Raw genomic sequence first — 23126 nt, forward strand, 5'->3', positions numbered from 1 at the left:
ACTAGAAAGTGAAAGAGATCATTTGTCTCTAATTCAGGTGGAAAACTCTTAAGATTGGAGGGAAAAAAATGAATTAGCAGAATCACTGTGACTTTAGATCATGTTGATCAAAGGTGAGATTAAGTATTGGATGTTAATATTTTTGTTGTTAATTAATGGCAAGAATTGAATGGTTAGGTAAAAATGACTTGGGCACACACTCTAGAATAGTCTGCAGTAATTAAAAGCAACAAACTAGATGTACACAAAATAACATGAAGATACTGTAAGAACACTGGGTTGAATGAATAAAAGTAATAAACAGATTGAATCAAAATTTTTACAAACCAATAACCTTTATAGATTATTAGGTTATAAATCAATGCACTTTATATTAGAACATACACAAAACATTATTACACAAGAATTCCTAGGAGTTCAAGGCTGTCAAATATGTTAGCATGGTTCTAGAAGGAAAAGTGAAATGGGATTGGGGAATAGACATAAAAGACAATCATCAGAAAATAAAACTCAAAGAAAGAATAAGTATTTAGACAGTGCTTTCATGATTTTTCAGCTACTGAAGAGCCTTTTTGTAGAAATGAGTGGTTTATTTCCCATGAACATTTCCTAAATTGACTTGTTCTTTGAATGTTGTTTTTCTTTCAAGTTGACAGTTCCTAGAATGGGCAGAAAAGATGCAATACTAATATTCCTCAAATATAGTGATGGGAATTAGTGGTATCTATCTACCCCTTTGTGGCTGGGAATGATGGTATATTTTGGAAATAACTATAATTAGGGGTCATTGTTCAAGGTGGTTAAATTGCTAGGAAGATGAGAGATATATGATTGTGTCAAAGCTTTCTTATAACATGACTCCTAAGTAAGGACACCAAAACAGCCCAGGTAACTAGCTGTTTGAACCCTCCATCCAGACTATCTGAGGAGATGTTCCAGGAGCTGGGCCTGAGAGTGGGTAGAACTGCCCAACAGGCCAGGTCCAGAGCCAAAGAAAAGTCAAGATTGCATCCGGAGTGAATTATAAAAACAAAAGGCTAAAACTTACATAGCACTTGCTGTGTGCCAGGCCGGTTCTAAGCACTTTACATGTAATAACCACTCAGTCGTCACAACAAAGCTGCTGGGGAAGGTGAAATGATCAAGACCACCTGTTCAGTGTGGTAGGTGCCAGTGGGCTTGCAGAAGCAGTGAGGAGATGAAATCCAAAGGTCTGTGGGAAAGGCCTGGCAAGATGGGGATAGAAGGATCAGGAAGAAGGGGCTGGAGAAATCCCCAGGGGTGGAGGCCCGGAAGGTTGTATGTATTCTGTGCCCTGGCCTTGCTGGGTGGAAGCAGGAGCTCTGAGGGCTGCCCAGGCCATTTGTATCACACAGGGATTTCAATCCTCTTCGTCCCTGGGGCCTCAGAGAAGAGTTCAGAAAAGTAAGGTTGGCAGTGTGGAGACAGCCAAGTCAGGATTCTTGACACGTGATATTCTTTGTTTTGGTGAGGTTGGCAGCCCTCTCTTTGTCTCCTTTCTGGATGATTAAAAACCCCAAACTTCATGAGCCGGATGTTTGAATGTTTTTAAACCTTGTAATTTTGTAAATTGTCTGTTCCTGGCCCCCTTCCCCACACTTTTGCCCCAGCTGATATCATGATGCTTTCGCCTTCAATTTCTTAGTTTCTGTTGACTTTCGAATGAAGAAAGTGTGATCTGAGTTTGTTTTCTCAGCAAGGTGATGGCAAAAGGATATTTATAGTGTTGAGGAATTTTTATTTTCTCTCAGACATCTAGGATGAGTAGTATATTTTAGACCCTACTCTCCAGGATATCTCTCTTCTGCTGAGATAATAAAATTGATCAGATGTTTTGAGGTTAAGTAAACTGTTGTAATAATCTGGCAGCTGCCTGCTGGTTGTGGTTTTCAAAAGCAATTACTCACTCTGGAGTCAACTTTGAACTCTACATTTTAATTGAAAAGGCTAATTGTAGGCGATTGCTCCTGATTTAGCATTTGATTTGGCAGATTAGGAAGTAAAAGGACATTGGGAAGGGAGGGGAGAGGAAGAGAAAGTAAGTAGAAGTGTTGCCGAGCTCAAATTCCTGTTTATATATGAGTGTTTTCATACACAGCACATCGTATGCTAACTGGAGAAACAGCAGTTGGACTAAAAAGTCTCTGAGGCACCTGTCTGAGGTTAGTCTGCAAAATCCTTATTTTGGGCTTCTTTGCTTCTGTCTCTCTCTCTCTCTCTCTCTCTCTCTCTCTCTCCCTCTCCCTTTTTCTCTCCCTCTCTCTTCCTTCCTCCCCTCCCCCCCCCCCGCCCCTGGTTAATTTCTTAATTTTATTTCAAATGTGAAATTTCAGGAATAATTTTCAAGAATATTATCAGACCATGCTTATATATCTGATTAGGAGCTTATTTCTCAAATTCTTGGTTATGCTAATAGGTGGAGACTGCTATTTGTTTTCACTAAAACCTAGCTAACAATTTTACTTAAAATCAGCAAGAGATAGAGATTATTTATGTGTGTCCACAAGAACAAATCACTTCCCTATGGGAATCGTTATAAATTGGATTACAAGAAAGATACAAAACATCCAAAAAGAAATATAGCTGCACCCAAATTTACATCCAGGACAATTAGTAGCGTTATTAAAATGGCCAGAAAGTTGCTTTTAGAATTGAGCTAAGAAGTGTGAGAACTTGTATTTCTGCAGTCTTGCCCCCACCTAAAAGCAAATGTAGTACTTTTACATTTACTGGGCACAGATGATACTATGCATTTTATAGAAATACATCCTCTAAATTAAAAAATATATATATATATGTATATGACTCCTTTGGACTTTATGCTTTTAGATCAATTGGCAAACTGTGCTGGGAATTTCCTGTGAATCTGATAAAATGTTGATAGCCTAAATTAAGGCTGAAATGAAAGGCATGAACATATGAATTGTTTAATTTTATAATATGTTTCAAAATGCTAGTTACATATGACTTGAAAATCCACTTTATTTTTAGACTTTTGTGGAATGCAGGTTGGGCTCATTACAGTTCTGTTGATATTTTCATTGACCTCGTAAATATAATTTAATCTCTATGCATCAGCTTTCTGATCTGTAAAAATAAGATAAATATTCTTCCCACACACTTTGCACTCAGAACTCCTCTGTTGAAACAATAAACAGGGTTGTAATATATGAATGTGAGTACTGCTTCAGAATCCAATGTCTTTATCAACAACAAAGAAGAGCTGACATTTATTTGGTGTTTCAGTATTAAATTGGAAGATACTACAGTTAATGAAAAAAAGAAACATCTGTGTTGCTATTAGGAGGATTATTCTGAAATATGGATATCACTGGAAATGTCAGCTGCCTGCTGCACAATTTCCAAGAGCCATTTTTTGTGATCCCAGTATTCATAGAGGTCCTCAAGTAAAATTGACACAAGGAGAGGAAAACCTTATAGACAGGAGGACTTCAATTAAACACACGTAGTTCTTTCAAAGTATCTTAAAATCAAATCTATTTGTGTATTTTTACTCTCTACTTTTGGCAAAGTACCTTGCTTTAGAAAGTAGGGAAAAAAGATGACTTTTGTGGTAAGATTAAAGAAACGTGGTTTTTTTCTACGAAAGAAAAGATTGAAGAGAAAGTTAAGCTTTTCAGATAATGTTATTAGAGGCAGAATTTAGACACAATGGATTAATACTTAAGTCATGGAAAAGATTCATATTTGAGGTAGGAAAAATATTTAGTTACATGATGGTTCCTAAAAATACCATGAGATTATGGAGGTAAATCGAATTTTCCCCTTTGATGATCTTAGAACGTAGAGAAGACATGTCTGAAATGCCAGTTCTAGAGTGTGAATTTCGAAAACAAACCAAAACCAAAAACCCTTCTAACATGATGGGTATAATAGTCATTTCAGAACGCTGCTCTGGAAACACAAGATAGGGTTACACCTCAGCCAAATTGTCAGCTTTTGCCCGAAGGCATGTTACAAAATCCTGACAAGCCTCAGTTTCCTCATCTGTAAAATACAGGGAGAATAATAATACCTATCTTGCTGGATTATGTTTAAGATTAAATGAGTGACTATTAACTAATTTCCTACTAATTTGTTTAAGATAAAACTGCCCAATATGTTCTAGCTACTATTATCCCATTACTCAATATCTGTGTTTTATAATTAATCATAACTGAGCTTCCTCAAAATTATCACAAGGGAATTGTAGAAATCAAAACACAAAGTCACATTTGACATGAAAAATAAAACAAAATTTCAGGAAAGTTAAGAACAAGTATAATGAATCCATTGTTTAAATTTGGGTATATGGATGGACTTCAGTTGTCAAAGCTTCTAGAAAAAGAAAAGGTGATGATTGAAAAGAAACTGAAGTTTTAGGAATTCTTTCACCCCATTAGCAGACATACACCATTATGATCAAATTATTAGAATAGAAAAAAATTCAGGCAGGAATAACTTCATGTCTTGAGGTAATTTCCTGCATTATTTCTAGAAACATATTTGATTAGGGACTAAATTAGTGGCAGATTTGTCTGTTTTCAAGAAAAATGAAAGGCCAGAATTGAACTGATGACGTAGATGAAAATTTTACAACTACCAATGGCTACTGGGGTTTTATTGTGGTTAAACCCCATACTTGAATTTCTATAGCAGTACCTTATTGCCATAGGGGATAAAATAGGCTATTCTTTTCTATTGTCTGGCATACAGACATGTCAGTACCTCACCACCAGAGTTACCTGAATTTCTCCCCCCTAAAAAGGACTGGTGTGTGTGTGGGGCGGGGGGTGTCCCTTGAGAGGATTCACAGAATGGCGTGTAGGTCACCAGCGACTACCCACTGTAGGATCATGTTCACTGAGAGTGCTATAGTCAGAGTAGCGGCAGGACTCTCAGCGCCTCTGGTTACTGGACCCATCTGCTCTTAGCTCTGGTGGAGGTTTGATTATGAAGACGGCCTTTTGCTTTGCAGACATACGCTTGAGTCTTATTGAGATAATTTGTTGCAAAGAAACTCTGGCTACCGCTCAGGTGAAACAGCTTTCTTTCCATACGGTTTCACTTTACTGGAGGTGAGATCCAAGAACTGCTTTTTAGTGGGAGAAGGATTTCTCCGGGACAGCTTGCTAGGATTTCTTTGTTCAATCTCCTCTCTTTCAAGTTGGTTGAGGGACATCAGATAGGATTCTTGTTTCACCCCGCATGCTTCTTGTCAACTATCTTGCCTTTCACAGTCTGACTACGCAGGGACGTTTACAGCCTTCCACTGGAGTCTGCCAGACCTAGGTGTTATGTGCCATACCTCCAGGGATCATTACCATATGGTATTTTAGGAGAGGACACAGTTCATTTCAATGCAATTCAAATGAGCAGATTTCTTTTCTTTATTACACCATTGCATTTGGAGGCAATCCACCAGAGGCAGAATCTAACTCTCAAAGGAACGTTCTGCCCACTCTGTCCATTTAACAGGACATTTGGCTCAAAAATCTAGTCGGTTGATCACACATGTGCAACAGATGTGTGAGCATGCGTAGCGAAAATAAAAAATAGAAAATCCCAGCAGTGTACTGTGGGAAATGTAGCAGAACTACTGGAAAACAGGACACAAAGAAGTCTGGTACTAAAACTTTGATTTTTGTTGTTGGAGGGCAATGTTTTTTAATTAATCTTTCCCTCCTTTCGTAGGAGGAAAAGGTATAGGTTTCCACTATTATCTTGCAGTGATCATTCATGTAACACTGGTGAGGAAACTTGGTTCATTTTCACAGACCTCCTCTTATAAAGATATACTTCTAAATATTTTGACCAGAATTTTTTGGGCCCCTGCTTCTCAGGAACTGAATGTTGGCATATTTCCACTGAAAAAACCACCCATTTACAAGAGAGGATATCAGAAATATACATCCTTTCATCCATGCTTCACAGGCTTATATGGAAAGAGAGAGCACCAGCTGTTTTTCTCATGGTGAATAAGGGTTACTTGGGGAAATCTCTCTTCCTGTTTTTATATGGACAACTAAATTGTTGCGTAGCCAGTTAATTCTGGTTAGGTCAACAGCACAAGGTTAATTATTGGAACCTTCCTCTTTTGCCTGTGTGACAGTAAAAGATTAATAGGAACCAAAAGAAGAAAATGAAATATAGTGACTTATTCTAGAAGTGCTGTTTATTTGGGAAATTTAAATTTTGCTTTTATTATATTTGAAAGGATTTATACATAATCATCTTTGTCTTCTAGGAAATAGTAGAAGTTTGAAAAACTGTGATGTGAATTAATTCAGAAACCTGAGTAATATGAAATTAATCAGATTCAGAAGGATTTTATAATATGTTAAAATATTTAGAAAAAATATCACTTTTATTTTGTAATAGGAACATTTTTTTTTTAAAGGGGAACAATTGGCATACCTATGAGATAACTTTGAAATTGTTTTCCTGTTCTCTGTTATACCTCAGTTTGGCTTGGATAATTTTATAACTTTTTTTTTTTAAACTAGGTTATGATGCAACATTTCTCTTTCTAACCTTGGGTTTAATTAACACATCAAAGGACACATGGACTGATTCCCTTCAGTGTACTATAATATATTTTTATCCAGCTGCATGTTATTATATAACCTCAGAGTAAAGCAACTGTATCACTGTTGATATATTCAACTTCTGTCCTTTGGATTTGGTCAGCATTGCATGTGGAAGCAGAAACCCACCCTGTATTGTTATACGGATGGTTTTTCATTCATACCCTTGTTACTCTTAATAAATGTCTCAAAGAAAAATATTCTGCAGCAGCCACTCATAAGAAGCAGAAAATGGCAAAACCACAGCATAGAAGGAAACCTATGTGAAAACACTGGTTGTGTCTTCCTGGATACAGAAAACAAATAGAGCTTTTGAAAGAGCTTGCCAATATATGCCTGCCAAATAAAATATTGTTTTATGAAGTCAGGAAAAAACTAATTTTAAAGGTTATTGTAGGTTATTTGTGGTCACTTCTGGTGTGCATACAACATGATGTCATCCTGAACTCTTCTCTATATATATTTCAGCCTTAGAAGTCTTTTGTCTAAGACTTGATCTCAGCTACTAGAGACATCTAAACTAAAATACTCTTATTATTCAATACTCATAAAAATGTAGACTGAAAAAAATTAGAATAGATGGAAAAAAGTCCCAGCCAAGTCCAGGCAAGAAATCATTCAGGCAGATTCATCTTCTGAAATCATACCTACGCTGTAGACATCTTAGGACACAGTTGCTGGAGAACTTCTCAAGTGACTGGAAAGTAGCCACGTGTCCAAATGGCTGTCCTGGAAAATTATTGCCCATTGAGAGGGGGTAGATGGGACCCCTGCCAGAGACATCTCATCTGAGGAATGGGAGCAAGGGGTTCCTTGGGCAGTCCAATTTCTCTCTCTTTCTGGGTGGACCACTTGCCTATAATTCCCAGATATTTTTCACTTTGTTTACATGACCTCCTGCAGCAATTTCTCTTCTTTCCTGTAGCAGGGTTGATTTTTTTTTCTTTGTGGGAATTTTTTTGCTTGGAAAACCCCTCTTTGTTGAGGTAGTCCTCAGTAAACTAGGAAATGTCAAATAAACACTGGATGAAGACAGACTAGAAGGCCGGTGAGATACAGCAATTGAAAATGGGGGAAGCTAAGAAATCTCTTGAGCAAAAAAAAAATCAAAACAACATTTGGGCATTGGAAAGAATATATAGTTTTACTGAGATGTAAAAGGAAATGCATGTTTATAGTGGAGAACTGACACTTTAAAAAGTTTATCAGGATACCAAGCTGACATCATTTGCATCGTCTTCAAATTCATTCAAGCATTCAAAAAAATGCTTTTTGAGCATCTCAATGTGCAAGGCATATGGATGTTAGAGAACAAAAGAAATACGTATATTATAGATACAATAGAAGGTATTAAGTGTTCTGGAGGAAAATAAAACAGGGAAGAAGTGTTCAGAGTTGCTGGGATGGAGGAGCTGTGATTTCAGATTTGGTAATCTGGGGACACCTCACTAAGAAAGTGACATTTGAGCAAAGCGTGAAGTTGTGGCCGGAGTGAACCGTGTTGCTAACTGCGGGAGAGCGTGGCAGGTAGAGGAACAGTAAATGAAGAGCCCCAAGCTTGCAGGACACGTGGTGTGTTGGAGGAACAGCACGAAAACCAGTGTCCATGCCATGTATGTGGGTATATTAACTTCATCTGCGCATATGTGCAAGGGCACCCCACGCTCCATACATGTAGGCACGTTAAAATGCCTGAGAGATTTGGGGCAAATACATAATTTTTTCCCTATTTGCGATTCAGATTTAGGTAAACTGCTCTGTGAAAACTCTGCTCTTTGCATGAGAATGGAAAGCATCTGCAGGTCCAGTGAGGTGAAACACGGATTCTGATGTGTTTGTGGTTATTTTGTCATCTCAGTGATTGTATTGTGCTAATGTATATTAAGTACTCCAAACCTATAAATATATCTCATCATGAGATTGGCAATGATTTCTTACTGATCTGTTCTTTTTGGGAAACCTAGTCTGTGAAATTATTCTCTCTTCTCTCTTTGCATAGCTTTGAAGATGATATGAAATGCAAGATTCATTCAGTTCTGATAAAGTAAAGCTTTAGAAAATACATAGTAAAGACAGGACATGGGAAAACGTGGTGAGTTACTAAACAAAATATAGAAAAATCAAAACTGGGATATTAATCATCCCTTCAATACAGTTCTCTACTGTACTGTTTGTTCGTCAACATGGGATAGTTTTAGAAAGGTGTGATTTGGGGTTTCCATGTTCCTGGGTTGTTATGTATTGGGAGAAGTCTCTTGGAAAGCAAATTGGAGGGACGACTGAATTACAACTAGCAATAGGAAGACAAGACTGGAACTTTGCTTTTTTCTTCTTTTAACTGTAGGAGGAAGAGAATACATTTGGTCCCTTGATGAGTTTACGCTCTCTTGACAACATCTAGGGAACTGTGTCCTTTTGATGTTGCATAGGTGGCAAACCACCCGATGAGGCATCAGCTACCTTACTAAGGGATACGTTTGTAGCTTGTCATTCCTGATCCTACATGAAGAGAGGGGGAAAATGTTGTTCTGCAAAATTTTCTTCAGTTGTGAAGCCTGTTTAAAAACACAAACAAACAAACAAAAGCACCACCAAAGGAACTTGGTACAAGGTTAACTAGGGACAGACAGAATGGGACTGACTCAGAGGTGAGTCATGCTAGCTGGTCCTGGGTCACTGCTAGGTTCACTGATTGAACCTCAGACGTGGAGGGAGCACTGTCGTCTCTCTTCGGGTGTGTTCCAGTTAAGGGGCACTGCTGTTCAGAGGGCTGAGCTGCCATCTGTGGAGCCCTGAGGGATCTCTAAATTCCCGTTGTGCTCTGGCTATAAATTAGCTTGAATGATCAGCTTGAAACAAGATCCCAGCGATTCTCAGTTGCCTCTTTCTGTTCCTCCTCCATGACTGACATGCATCTCAGCTCACGTGTAGTGGTGATTACAGAATATTTTATAAGCTGTTGAAGAAACTTCCTGCAGTTCAGCTCTGGGATTTATTTAGACTCTCTTGCTGCAAAGGAGGAGAGATATCATTATACCTCATGATATGGGATAGCATATATGGACAAAGAAGTAAAAATAGTGTCAAGTGGAGGATGTAAGAGAAGGCTGGGCAGCCACTAGTCACGTGAATGATAAGAGCTCTGTACAAGAGTCCTTTTGTATTAGTTTTGTGTTATTTATTTATCCATTTATCGATTCAGATGCAGGTGGTTCATTTTAATAGGAAAAAGATCACCTAGTACAGGAGGACTTATAATGAAAAACAGCAGTTTTCTAATCCACATGTCTTTCTACCCACAGTTCTGCTCCAAAGAGGCAGCTACTTGTAAGTTCTAATTTTGTGTCCTGCTACTTGTTTTTATTTTTAATCTAAAACATTTATTTCCCTAAGGCTAATATTTTAAAAAAAATTTTTTATAATAATGTTTTAGGTTCACAGCAAAACTGAGCGGAAGCTATAGAGATTTCCCGTATACTCTTGGCCCCATACATGTACAGCCTCCCTCATTACCAACATCATCCTTCACCAGACTAGTACAGTTGTCACAATTGATGAATCTATATTAACATATCATAATGACCCAAAGTCTATAGTTTACATCATGGTTGCCTCTTGGTTTTGTACATTCTATGGGTTTGGACAAATGTATAATGACATGTATCATGTTATCACACAGAATACTTTCAGTGCCCTAAAAATCCTTTGTGCTGTTTATTCATCCTTCCCCCTCCCTCAACTCATGGCAACCACTGATCCTTTTAAATTTCCATAATTTTTGCCTTTTCCAGAATGCAGTATAATTGAAATGACATAGTATGTAGCCTTTTCAGATGGGCTTCTTTCACTTAGTCATAGGTTTTTAAGGTTCAAGTCTTTTCGTGGCTTGATAGCTCATTTCTATTTAGTACTGAGTAATAATCCATTGCTTGAATGTACCCATTCACCTACTGAAGGTCATCTTGGTTGCTTCCAAGTCTTAGAAATTATGAATAAGCTGCTATGCACATATGTGTGCAGGTATTCGTGTGGATATAAGTTTTCAGCTTTGGGGAGTAAATACCAAGAAGTGTAACTGGCGGATCATATGGTAAGAATATGTTTAGTTTCGTAGGAAACTGCCAAGTTGTCTTCCAGAGTGGCTGTACCATTTTGCATTCCTACCGACAATGTTCTAGAGTCCCTGTCGCTTCACATCCTTGCCAGCGTTTGGTGTTGTCAGTGTTTCAGATTTGAACACTGACCATTCTAGCCATTCTCATAGGTATGCAGTGGTATCTCATTATTGTTTTAATTTTCATTTCCCTGATGGCACATGATGTGGAGCATCTTTTTATATGCTTATTTTACATTTGTGTGCCTTCTTTGGTGAGGTGTCTGTTCAGATCTTTGGCCCATTTTTTAGTCAGGTCATTTATTTTCTCATGGTTGAGTTTTAAAATGTTATTTGTATATTTTGTATAACAGTCCTTTATCAGCTGTGTCTTTTACAAATATTTTCTACCAGTCTGTAGTTTGTCTTCTCATTCTCTTAACATTGTTTTCGCGTAGCAGAAGTTTTTAATTTTAATGAAGTCCCGCTTATCAATTCTTTCTTTCATGGATTGTGCCTTTCATGTTGTATCTGAAGTCATTGCCAGCCCAGGGTCATCCAGGTTTTCTCCCATGTTATCTTCTAGGATTTTCATAGTTTTGTGATTTATACCTAGGTATGTGACCCATTTTCGGTTAATTTTTGTTAAAGGTGTAAGGTCTGTGTTTAGATTCTTTTTTTTGCACACCCAGAAGTCCAGTTGTTCTGGCACCATTTGTTGAAGAGACTATCTTTTCTCCTTGTACAGCCTTTGCTTCTTGTCAAAGATCAAATCTGTATGGGTCTATTAATGGGTTCTCCAGTCTGTTTCATTGATCTGTTTATTATCTCACTGATACTACACTGTCTTGAATACTGTAGCTTTATAGTAACTCTTGAAATTGAGTAGTGTTAGTCCTCCAACTTTGTTCTTCGTCTTCAATACTATGTTGGCTATTCTGGGTCTTTTGCCTCTCCATATAAATTTTAGGATCAGTTTGTTGATATCCACAAAATAACTTACTGGGGTTTTGACTGGGATTGCATTAAATCTATAGATCAAGTTGGGAAGAACTGACATGTTGATAATATTGAGTCTTCCATAAATATGGAATATCCATGAATATGGAATATCTCTCCATTTATTTAGTTACTCTTTGATTCCATTCATCAGAGTTTTATAGTTTTCCTCACATAGATCTTGTACATCTTTAGTTAGATTTGTACCCAAATATTTCATCCTTGGGTGCTAATGTAAATGGTATTATGTTTTTAATTTCAGATTCCACTTGTTCATTGCTGGCATATGAAAATGACTGACTTGTATATTAACCTTATAAGCTGCAACTTTGCTATAATTGCTTATTAGCTCCAGGAGTTTTTGGTCAGTTCTTTCAGATTTTCTGCATAGATGATCATGTCATCTGCAAACAGACATTTATTTCTTCCTTCTCAATCTCTGTATCTTTTTTTCCCTTGTCTTATGCATTAGTTAGACAGTCCAGTACAGTGTTGAAAAGGAGGACTGAGAGGGGACATCCTTGTCTGATGTTAGTAGGAATGCTATGAGTTTCTCACCATTAAGTGTGATATTAGCTGTAGGTTTTTTGGTAGATTATTTATTAAGTTGAAGATGTTCACTCCCTATATTCCTAGCTTACTGACAGTTTTTATCATAAAGGGGTGTTAAATTTTGTGAAATTCTTTTTATGCAACTATTGATATGATCATGTGATTTTTCTTTTTTGATCTGTTGATGTGATGGATTATATTAATTGCTTTTCAAATGTTGAACCAGCCTCACATACCTGGGATAAATCCCACTTGGTTGTGGTGTATAATTCTTTTTATGCATTGTTAGATTCAAATAGTTAATATTTTGTTGAGGATTTTTGCATCTATGTTCATGAGAAATAGTGATCTTTAGTTTTCTTTTCTTATGATGTCTTTGTCTTGTTTTGAAATTAAGGTAATGCTAGCCTCATAAAATGAGTTAGGAAGCAAGTATTTCCTTAGCTTTTATCCTCTGAAAGAGATAGTAGAGAATTGGTATAATTTCTTCCTTAAATGTTTAGTAGAATTTACCAGTGAACCCATCTGGGCCAGGTGCTTTCTGTTTCTGAGGGTTATTAATTATTGATTCATTTTCTTTAATAGATATAAATCTATTCAGATAGTCTATTTCTCCCTGTGTGAATTTTGGCAAATTGTGTCTTTCAATAAATTGGTCCATTTTATATAAGTTTTCTAATTTGTGGGAATAGGGTTGTCCATAGTATTCCTTTATTATCCTGTTAATGTCTATGCAATCCATAGTGATGTTCCCTCTTTCATTTTTGATAATAATAATATGTGTCCTCTCTCTTTTAGTCTGGATAGAGGCTTATCAATTTTATTAATCTTTTTAAAGAAATAAATTTTGGTTTCATTGATATTCTCTGTTGATTTCTTATTTTCAATTTTATTGATTTGTGCTCTAATTCTTATTGTTTCTTGTCTTCTGCTTACTTTGGATTTAATTTGCTCTTTTTTATTTTTCTAGTCTCCTGAATTGGAAACTTACGTGATTGATTTTTAAATCTTTCTTCTTTTCTAATATATTTATTTGATGCTATAAATATTCCCCCAAGCACTACTTTTTCTGCATCCCAACACATTTTGATAAGTTGGATTTTAATTTTCATTTTGTTTAAAATATTTTAAAATTTCTCTTGAGATTTCTTCTTTAACCACGTGTTATTTAGAAGTGTGTTGTGTCATCTCCATGTATTTTGGGCTTTTCTCAAATACAGTATCTTTCCCAAATGTCTTTCCGTCATTGATTTCTAGTTTAATCCCATTGTGGTCTAAGAGCAGACACTGAATGATTTCTATCCTTTTAAATTTGTTAAGGTATATTTTATGGCCCAGAATATCATCTATCTTGGTGAATGTTCCATATGAACTTGAGAAGAATGTGTATTTTGTTGTTGGATGAAGTAATCTTTAGATGTTAACTATATCCAACTGATTGATGATGTTGCTGAGTTCTGCTCTGTCTGAAATTAATATAGCTACTCTTGCTTTCTTTTGATTAGTGTTAGTGTGGTATACTTTTCTCCATCTATTTACTTTTAATCTATATTTGTGTTTATATTAAAAGTGGTTTTCTTGTAGACAGCATATAATTGGATCTTGTTTTTAGATCCACTCTGACAACGTCTATCTTTTTTTTTTTAACGTATACTTTTTAAAAGAATTTTATTATTATTTATCTTATTTATTTTTGGCTGCGTTAGGTCTTTGTTGCTGTGCGCGGGCTTTTTCTAGTTGTGGTGAGCAGGGGCTACTCTTCGTTGAGGTGCGCGGGCTTCTCATTGCAGTGGCTTCTCTTGTTGCAGAGCACGGGCTCCAGGCGCCCAGGCTTCAGGAGCTGTGGCTCGCGGGCTCTGGAGCGCAGGCTCAGTAGTTGCGGCTCATGGGCTTAGTTGCTCCGTGGCACGTGGGATCTTCGCGGATCAGGGTTCGAACCTGTGTCCCCTGCACTGGCAGGCAGATTCTTAACCACTGTGCCACTAGGGAAACCCAATGTCTTATTTTTTGATTGGTGCATTTAGGCATTCAAAGTGATTATTGATGTAGCTGGATTAATATCTGCTATGTTCATTATTATTTTCTCATTGTTGCCATTGTTCTTTGTTCCTATTTTTGTCTGATTCTGCTATTTGTTAATTCTGCTGGCTTTCCTTCATGGCGCTTGATTTCCTACATGTTTGGTGATTTTTGAGTATGAGTTCATGTTTCTTTGAAGTTTAGCCTGTATTTCCTTAAGGCCTTGGTTTAAGACTGGTGTCCCTCAGAAAAGTTGTTTCTGCCAGTGCCTGTACTTAGTACTGATCTTAGACCACTTCAAAATAAGCTCATGACCTAAAATTCTTTAGGTATTCCAGCTAGTATAGCATTGATTTGTAAAATTCACTGACAAACTATTTGTATTTATGAATTCTTAAGTGAGTTAATTTTTTTTCCTCTGCCAGCACCAAATTTCACTTCAGGAAGTTTTTCTTTTTATCATTAGCAGAAAAGGTGTAGGTGGTGGTGGAAGTTGGAAGGGTAGGGTGAGGGTGGGAAAGTAAGAGATTGTAGGAGATAACATTCACTTATATTCAAATCAAGAATATGGCACCATGTCCTCTCTAGCTTATGTAGAAAAATCATCTGTAAGAGTTCCATATTGGCTTGGCTCTAGGGTTTACTTCATGTTTCCCATGATTTGTGAAATTTTGAAAACTATAGCTCAAGATTACCTGGGCTTGACAAATATCTTCAAGGTAAAACCAAGTTTTTGCTTAAATAATCCTTACCTCTTTATAGCATACCCACAAATTCAACTGATGCTGTGTACATTGTATCCAGCATTTTTAGTTATTTTCAGGGCAAGTTATGTTAGAGTATCTAGGCTGCCCAACTGCCAGAAAATTAGTTCTCCTCATCTACTTTTTGTTGTTCTTGTTAAATTCTCCTTCTATTTCTTTCACTGTTATGAGTGTATTCTTTATTGTTGTTGTTGTTTCTGTTGTTATTGTTTTACTATCATTTTAAGTGGGGTGCCACAGGAAAGGAAAGCAAATATGTGTGCTCAAATTCCTTAAGCTACAAATTATTAAAAAGTCAAATTTTAATTAGAAACTGTTATTTTTTTAAAAGAGAAGACAGCAAGAAACTTTAAAAAATAAGTATGATTATTTTTTATTGTTTTGAAAGTACAGTTTTTAAGTGAATTAGTGAAAAAGGGTTTTATATTGGACTGGATATATGAATGTTTAGAATACCACAGTTAACATTATGCTAATGTGATTAGATATATGTATACAATTAGATACTTAATTTGTTCTTTCAATAAATTCAAAAATCTTTTTCAAGCATGTACTATATACCATATACTCAATGAAAACATTCACAGAAAGTATATTACTTAATTCATGAATAAGAATATTTTCTTTCTTTTTGAAATGTATTTAAAGACTAAGGCCACTTTTCTATTTTTTAATATTATGCATAATTTAATTATTATTTGAGGCTAGTTATATAAATGTAGATTTTTTAAATGTATTAAGTAAAAATATCTGGATATAATATGAAATTTTTTATTTTGCTATTCTTTTAAGAGCAGTGGTATGATACAGATTTCCAGCTTCAGATTAGAACACATGTATTAACATTTCATGAAGAAAGGGAAATTTGGATTATATTTATAATATGGCAAATAGTAAAATAAATATACACTAGATAAGAATATTTCTCTGTGGTTTGGCCCACATAGACATATTCCCTGGATAGCTGACAACTACTCTCTTGGGAAATGTGAACATTAAAAAAATTGTGTGTGTGTGTGTGCGGTGGTTTTTTGTTTTTTGGGTTTTTTTGTACTATCAGCTCTAAAATAGGATTGCCTATAGCTATAACTATAGCAGCTGTGAAACTTGGTAGCCCTTTAGGAAACACGACTAGATAGAGAAACTAGAAGGTATTTATTTTAGACTGATGTAAATCTGAGTTTGGCAAACATTTACTCAGATTCTATGGATTGGAGTACCATGATTCCTGTCAGTTCCATGGATCTCCTGTAGTTAGATTTGCATCATTGATCAAGTGGATATGTATACTGTTAAAAAGACAAGGAAGAAGTAAACCTTCAACAAGGTATTTCTTTATTAAATTAGTACCAAAATAGCTCTGGCCTGACTCAAGACTAAAATTCAAATTACAGCTGGCTAATCTTGGAGCATTTATTATCACATGTCCTAGTTATGCTGTCCTGATGATAGGAATAAAGTTCTTGTGGAAAATATTTCCTAAACAATATGATAGCAGTACATATTCATAAACAGAAATAGATGTTCATGTTCATTCAGTTTGGGTGGTGGTGGTATTGTTTTTCAAATCATCAACTCAGAGCTAAGATTTTGGCAGTGGAGATTTAGGGGTTCTACTACAGCAAGTTCTTTCCCTGGAATGACACTGTAAAATCAGTATAGAATCTTGCCAAGGTTTCTTGGTTATTTCTCGTAGAAACTCTATGTAAATTTGCTGAGTTAAGAAAAGTAATTTGTAATGTGCTCCAGTTCATTATTATTTTTTTTATTAAAATCAGTATCAGGTTATCAGGCAAACGTTCTTAGCAGTGAATTTGGGTGAGCAATTTGAAAATGTGATATATTTGTATGACCACACTAAAGCACTGACCATCTTGTAGAATAATATAATTTCTTTATTAAAAGTAATAAATAATTTATAATTTCTTCATTAAAAGTATAGATGAACATTAGCTGTAGCTGCCCATCTCCTACCATATTAATGGATTTTGGTGACTTTATTTTCACATGGACTTACACCCATAAGTGCAGCCACTTCAAGACACAAGTCAAGGAAGATGGAGTCCTACTGTGACAAAAAAATTATTAGCATAAAAGAGCATGTCTTTTTATTTTACTCTAATGTTCAAAATAATCTCTTCATATTTAGAAAGAGGATGTCACATAGTATTAGAAGACACTACATTGCAATTAATAGAATACAAAAATTATTAATGGATTCAAATTTAAGAATGATCTACATTTTTCTCTATGTTATAGCAAGCTCAAGGTTATCCTTATAATAATATCACCCTTATTTATTTTTATTTCTATATAATTTCTTAAGAGTAGGAGGAAGTTTGAATTGAGTTAAACCAGATATACAGTGGATTGTATTTAATCTTAGCTATGCCCACAGGAATGTTTTGTTCTAATTTTTCTCATAGAATTCTATATTCTCACTGTTGCAGCCCTTATTATGTTTAATTTTTATTTTTACTTTTGTACACTTCCATTGACGGTAAGCTTCATCAAGGCAAGACCATACTTGTCTGGTTCATATTCTATCCCCAGTACTTACCACAGTGTCTCTCAAAATAAGCTCTCAGTGGGTACTTATTGAATGGATCATTGACTTAGCAAATTACTTCTTTTTTTTAAAATTACTGTCTTAACCGTTTGTTTGTTTTTTTTTAATGGCATTTATTTATTTGGCCACACCACACAGTACGTGGGATCTTAGTTCCCCAATCAGAGATTGAACCCCCCACCCCCTGCATTAGAAGTCCCATTGGACCGCCAAGGAAGTCCCAGCAAATTACTTCCTAATGTGAGAGAAGTTTTAACATTTTTTTCTCTAATAAATAAACTCAGAATATCTCTCCAACAAAGATGGCTAAGCAAAAACAGAAAAATAATCAAGAGAAAATACAGGTATACATGATTTTTAAGCTTCCAGCTACTTATACCCTCACCTACAAAGTTTGGTTTAATTTATTTAGGCTCTGGGTATGCTTACTCAACCTTATTTTTGTGTTTATGCTAGGCTGATTCTCATGGCTACAGACAGAGCTAAAATTAAGTAGGAATTGGAAGAACAGAGGAGAAAAACTGGATTTTTGCCACCAATCTTCATCCTTCCCTAACCCTGAAGACCATTTTTCAAGACTGTGGCAATATAGGTCTCCTTAGAAATAACTGATGAGATAGAGGAACAAAGAATACAAGCCAAATGTCCTGTAAATCTAGGAGCAGAAGCTCTCTGACCCAAGCAGACATTGTTATGACATCCTGTACCTGGATTCATAAAATTCCCTAAGGTAACCACATAATTCAGGCCAGGGATACCTCTGGAAACATTTGCCATTTGTTCAGCTTTTAAGAATGGCTTTGTGTTAGATTTGCATGAATGGCATTGAATATTATAGTTTTGGTAAATGACCTAATTGTCAAGAGTAACATAATATAAATTGTTTATTTCAAAATAACATTTTTCTGTACCTTAGTAACTTCTTAAACCTTCAGCAATGTTAATAATTCAATTTGGAGACATGTCTGACTGGGAGAGAATTCTGTCTCCCATGAGTCACTTCAGTCACCTTCCTAGTTGATGGGGCAAAAGTACCCATTTCAAAAGTGAGTGTAGAAGCACAGCAGAGTGAATGAAGAACTGGACGAGGGGGTTGAAGACTGGATGCTAGTCTTGGCTCTGTCACTTAGCATATATGTGATACTGGCTGAGTTATAAGTAGCTGTCTGATCCTCAGTGTCAGAACTTGTATTTATGATTCTCCCTGCCTGACCTGCCTCCTCAGAAATAAGATAATGAACATGAAATCTCATTATACTCCAAGATGCAAAACACGTTTGAGATATTACACTTAAGTATCTAGGTAAGTGTCAAAGAACTCAAGAATGATGTCATTCAGAAACAGGATTTGGAAGGATAATGGCTATGAAAATAAAAAGATGAGAGAATGGTGATTGGAAGGGAAGAAGAAGCACTTACAATAGTAGCAGAATCAGAAGTCCTAAAGTGAAAATCTTCAACTAGGAGGAAAGAAAGATGAGAATGCTGGAACCACTTGTGACTTTTGTTCCTTTGGCTAAGAACTACAGTGTATTTTTTAAGTGAAGTCTGCCGTTGCTTAAGATTGTCAATGAGTGACTTATCAGCCCGGGAAGAGCTATCCTAAAAAGGCTTTATTGGCTGACTTTTCTGGAATGGTGATCAATTAAAAATATTTTTACTTGTGCCCTTGACTAAGACAGTTTTGCTGAGCCTAGATGTTGTAGCCAAGAAGAAAAAGCAGACCATCTGAAGCATCTCAGGTACTTGGTCAACATGGGCAACTTGTTTTTTTCACATGGACGATGACACCTTCAAAGAAACAATGCCAAGTAACTGAATTGAGCTAAGACTTCTTAAGCGAAATAATACAATTTTAAGGGGGAAAGTGCAGAAAAAAGCATAGGTTTTTAATAAGCTCTTTTAACTAGGAAAGCATGGGGAAATCTCTTAAAACCTCACTTTCTTTAAAAAAACAAAAATATTTTGACCACATACTTTTAACTTTATAATATTGAAGATTACATAAGCTTAATCTTAGGCAATGCTGTAACCTCAATTTTTAAGGAATTCAGATGATCGCCTTCTTTTTCCTCTATTTTTTAAAATTTTTCTTTGAATGGAGAAAGGAAAGAGGAATTATTAAAAGCAAAGAATGGCTTCCATTTATCTCTTATCCATAAGACATGAATAAAACAAACTTACCTGGTAGGTCCCCAGGTAAGTGGTTCTGTGGTATATTTTTTAAAGTGTTTTCCATGTTACACCTACCAGTACTCTTAGAATTATGCTCTAGACATTACTTGGGTTCCAAAAAGGTAGTTAATATCCCCAAAGAATCCCTCACATTCTTCCTTTTTTAATTTCCACTCCACTGCTAGTGAAGCTATTTGTAGAGGTCTCAGTGAATCAGTGAATAACCATTGCCACCTTCATCTCTTTTTGGCTGCCTACAAAATTGAAAACTCTGTGAAACTCACACCAGATAGTTAGGTCTTACCCATTTTGTGGCTTTGAAAAATAATTACTTGTTCTGATTAATTAAAAAAAAATATTAAGTAATTTAAAGGTTTTTTTGAGGGGTAATTTTCTTTATCTCTGAAGTAGTCACCTGATAAAACAAGAATAATCCTCAGAGTAAAAATATTTATTATGGTTTCATTAGAATTATGTTCCTTGAAATGTGCAGTAATGTTCTCATGGTCAAATGTTTATTTCAGTGACAAAAATGAAGAATGTTAGTGTATTCATCTGCATTGTAAAGTGTGACAAGTTCAGATCAAGCTAACTGGAAACTTGGAAACCAAGGGAGTGTCTACTGCAAGAATAGATTTTAATATCAGTTAAGAATTGCATTTGGCTACCAGTGACAGGCTGCTGACTTGTGTGATTTAAATATCTATGGTTGTATATTTGTCAACCAATAAAAAGTATAGAGATAGGCAGTTACTGATAGCTGTTCAATACTGATAGCTGTTCAATAGCACAAGAGTGTCAGGGATTCTGGGATGAATTTCTTAGCCTTCCACTCATGGTCCCCAAATGACTGCTGGACCTCAACACCTTGCAACCAGTTTTTGAGGAAGAAGCAAAGAAGGGGCACTTGTCAGCTTAATAAACTTTTCCAGAGGTCTCATCCAACTGTTTATTGCATCTTGCTTATGAGATGTGCTTGCGTCTTACTGAGCATCGTTTGAGCAAGTGAGGCTGAGAAATATATTTTTAGCTGGGTACTTGCCTTCCGCTATCATCTCTCACAAAGGAAGGAATAAAAACGTGGAGATTATGCTGGTAGTGAGGAGTTACTGCTACATATATGTTACATTTCAGTGCCATCTCAGACTCCTCTTTGGAGTTAAGTCACCCAAAGTGAAAGAGAAGAGATGCAGCTTCATCCACTGACCACCCTTGTTACAGGAACCTGAGTTTCATCTCTCATTGGAGCAATAATTAAACCATACTCTCCCAGAGAGGTAGGGACACGGTTGTACTGGGAAGCTCCAGTATAGGATAGACCCCTGGCATTCAGTATTTGAGGTTTCCATTGTTCAAGACCAAACGTGAAGGTCCATGCCATATAATAAATAACTTTAAATTTTTATGTCATATCAATTTTAGCCCCCTTCACACCAAGAGGCATAAAATTTTCTGACACTAAGAGATGTATTCGTTTTCTAGGGCTACCGTATCAAGGTACCACATACTAGGTGTCTTAAACAATAGAAATTTATTGTCTCACAGATCTGGAGGCTATAAATCCAAGGTCAAGGTATTGATGGGATTGGCTGTAAGAGACAATCTTTTCCACACCTCTCTCCTAGATTCTGGTGGTTTTCTGGCAATCTTTGGTGTTCCTTGGCTTATAGATGCCTCACCCTGATCTCAGCCTTCATCTGTACATGCATGGTGTTATGCCTTTATCTATGTGAAGATGAAGGTTCGTAAAACCTCTTCACACAGTGTCTGACTCTGTGCACATTTCTTTTATGAGGACACCATTCATATTGGATTAGGGCCCTAATGACTTCACCTTAATTTGAGCACATCTGCAAAGACCCTATTTCCAAATAACATTCTGAGGTACTAGGAGTTAGGACCTCAACATATATTTTGAGGGAACATAACATAATTCAACCAATAACAGTTGGTGTTCAAATTACTTAATCAGAAAATGAACCTGCAACATCCACATGGCAACAACCTTTTTTCTCTTCCTCCATTTTTATGCAGAAATTATACACTATAGGGATATTTAAGAATTTTCAGGGCCTACTCAGTAGCATACATTGGAAATACTGCTTTTAGTACATTATCATGAAAACAAACGATGACTCTAGATTACAGTTGAGTTGCTCTTGAGTCTAAAGATATAGATTTACTTCACATTATGACTGTTCAATTGACCAGTTTCACCATAACAGCTCACTTTTCTCAAAATAACACTTTTTTGAAATAACTGTTTCATCCCAAAATGTACTGAAAACTATATACTAAATCAACAACATATTTCCAGGAAAAGTCACAATTGCCAATTACTTAACACAGTAATTTCTAATAAGAATATCATTTGCAACAAATTCAAATTGAGCATCATGTTTGGATGAAACAAAACATTCTTGCTCTGTGTTAGTATGCCAGGTGAGAAGACAGATGTTGCATCTTCTGAATCTGTAGTCTCTTTTGTACATGTTTCCATGTTTCCACATGTTCCACTGCTCTCAGGTTTAGCCTTTATTTCGTCACAGTCTTAAAGAAATTCTTTTCCAGTGGGTTGAATTGTGTCCCCCAAAAAGATAAGGTCAAATCTTGAACTCTGGTACCTGTGAATAGGAGCTTATTTGGAAATAGGGTCTTTGTAGATGTAATCAAGTCATGATAAGATCTTAATGGAGGGTGAGTGCTCATCAAACAACTGATGTCTTCATAAGCACAGAAATTTGGACACAGAGACACAGAGGGAGAACACCATGTGAAGACAGAGGCAGAGATTAAAATGATGCATCTACACGCCAAGGAATGCCAAGGATTGCCTGCAATCTCCAGAAGCTGAGAGGCATGGAACAGATTCTCCCTCGGAGACTCCAGAAGGCTTGCCAAGGCTTTTGGACTTGATTTTGGACCTTTGGCTTTCAGAACTATGAGAGAATAAATTTCTGTTGTTCCAAGCCACCCAACTTGTGATCATTTGTTATGGCAGCCCTAGGAAACTAATATATCCAGCAGATCCAATTTTCAAATTCCTGTCTGAAGATAAGCACCAACTGCGACTGCCATCCCTTATTCAGTCCCTTCCTTGGTGAGTAAAATAAACTTCATTACAATTTATGTTCAGAGTTTTATTTTCAAACTATTGTTTGTATTTATTCATACTATTTATTTATGTAAACTTGTTTTCATTGTTCACTTGATATATATATTCCAGTCTATAGAATTTTTTTGAGTATTTTGGATTGGAATAATATACCTCATACTTTCCCTTTAAAATTAATGAATTTTGCTTTCAATTTACGACCTTTCACTTTACGGCAAGTTTTTAGGAACAA

At 36.1% G+C, this 23126-nt stretch overlaps 1 protein-coding gene across 4 annotated transcripts in view; it reads left to right on the forward strand.

Moving 5' to 3' along the window:
- The window catches only part of CRPPA (CDP-L-ribitol pyrophosphorylase A), a 426528-nt gene that overhangs the window by 368249 nt on the left and 35153 nt on the right, over window positions 1-23126 (forward strand). The window contains exons 13-16 of one of the 4 annotated variants that reach the window (XM_082398504.1): window positions 2120-2183; window positions 8608-8700; window positions 8953-9935; window positions 22517-22883. The exons of 1 other annotated variant lie outside the window; for it this stretch is intronic. The gene's annotated coding sequence lies outside the window, so the exon portion shown is untranslated. Of the gene's footprint in view, window positions 1-2119; window positions 2184-8607; window positions 8701-8952; window positions 9936-18060; window positions 22884-23126 lie in introns of all 4 variants that reach the window. 2 more of the 4 variants (XM_082398506.1, XM_082398505.1) reach the window with 2 other exon arrangements.

This window comes from Balaenoptera borealis, assembly GCF_965194805.1.
Source record: "Balaenoptera borealis genome assembly, chromosome: 7".
NCBI classification, from domain to species: domain Eukaryota; kingdom Metazoa; phylum Chordata; class Mammalia; order Artiodactyla; family Balaenopteridae; genus Balaenoptera; species Balaenoptera borealis.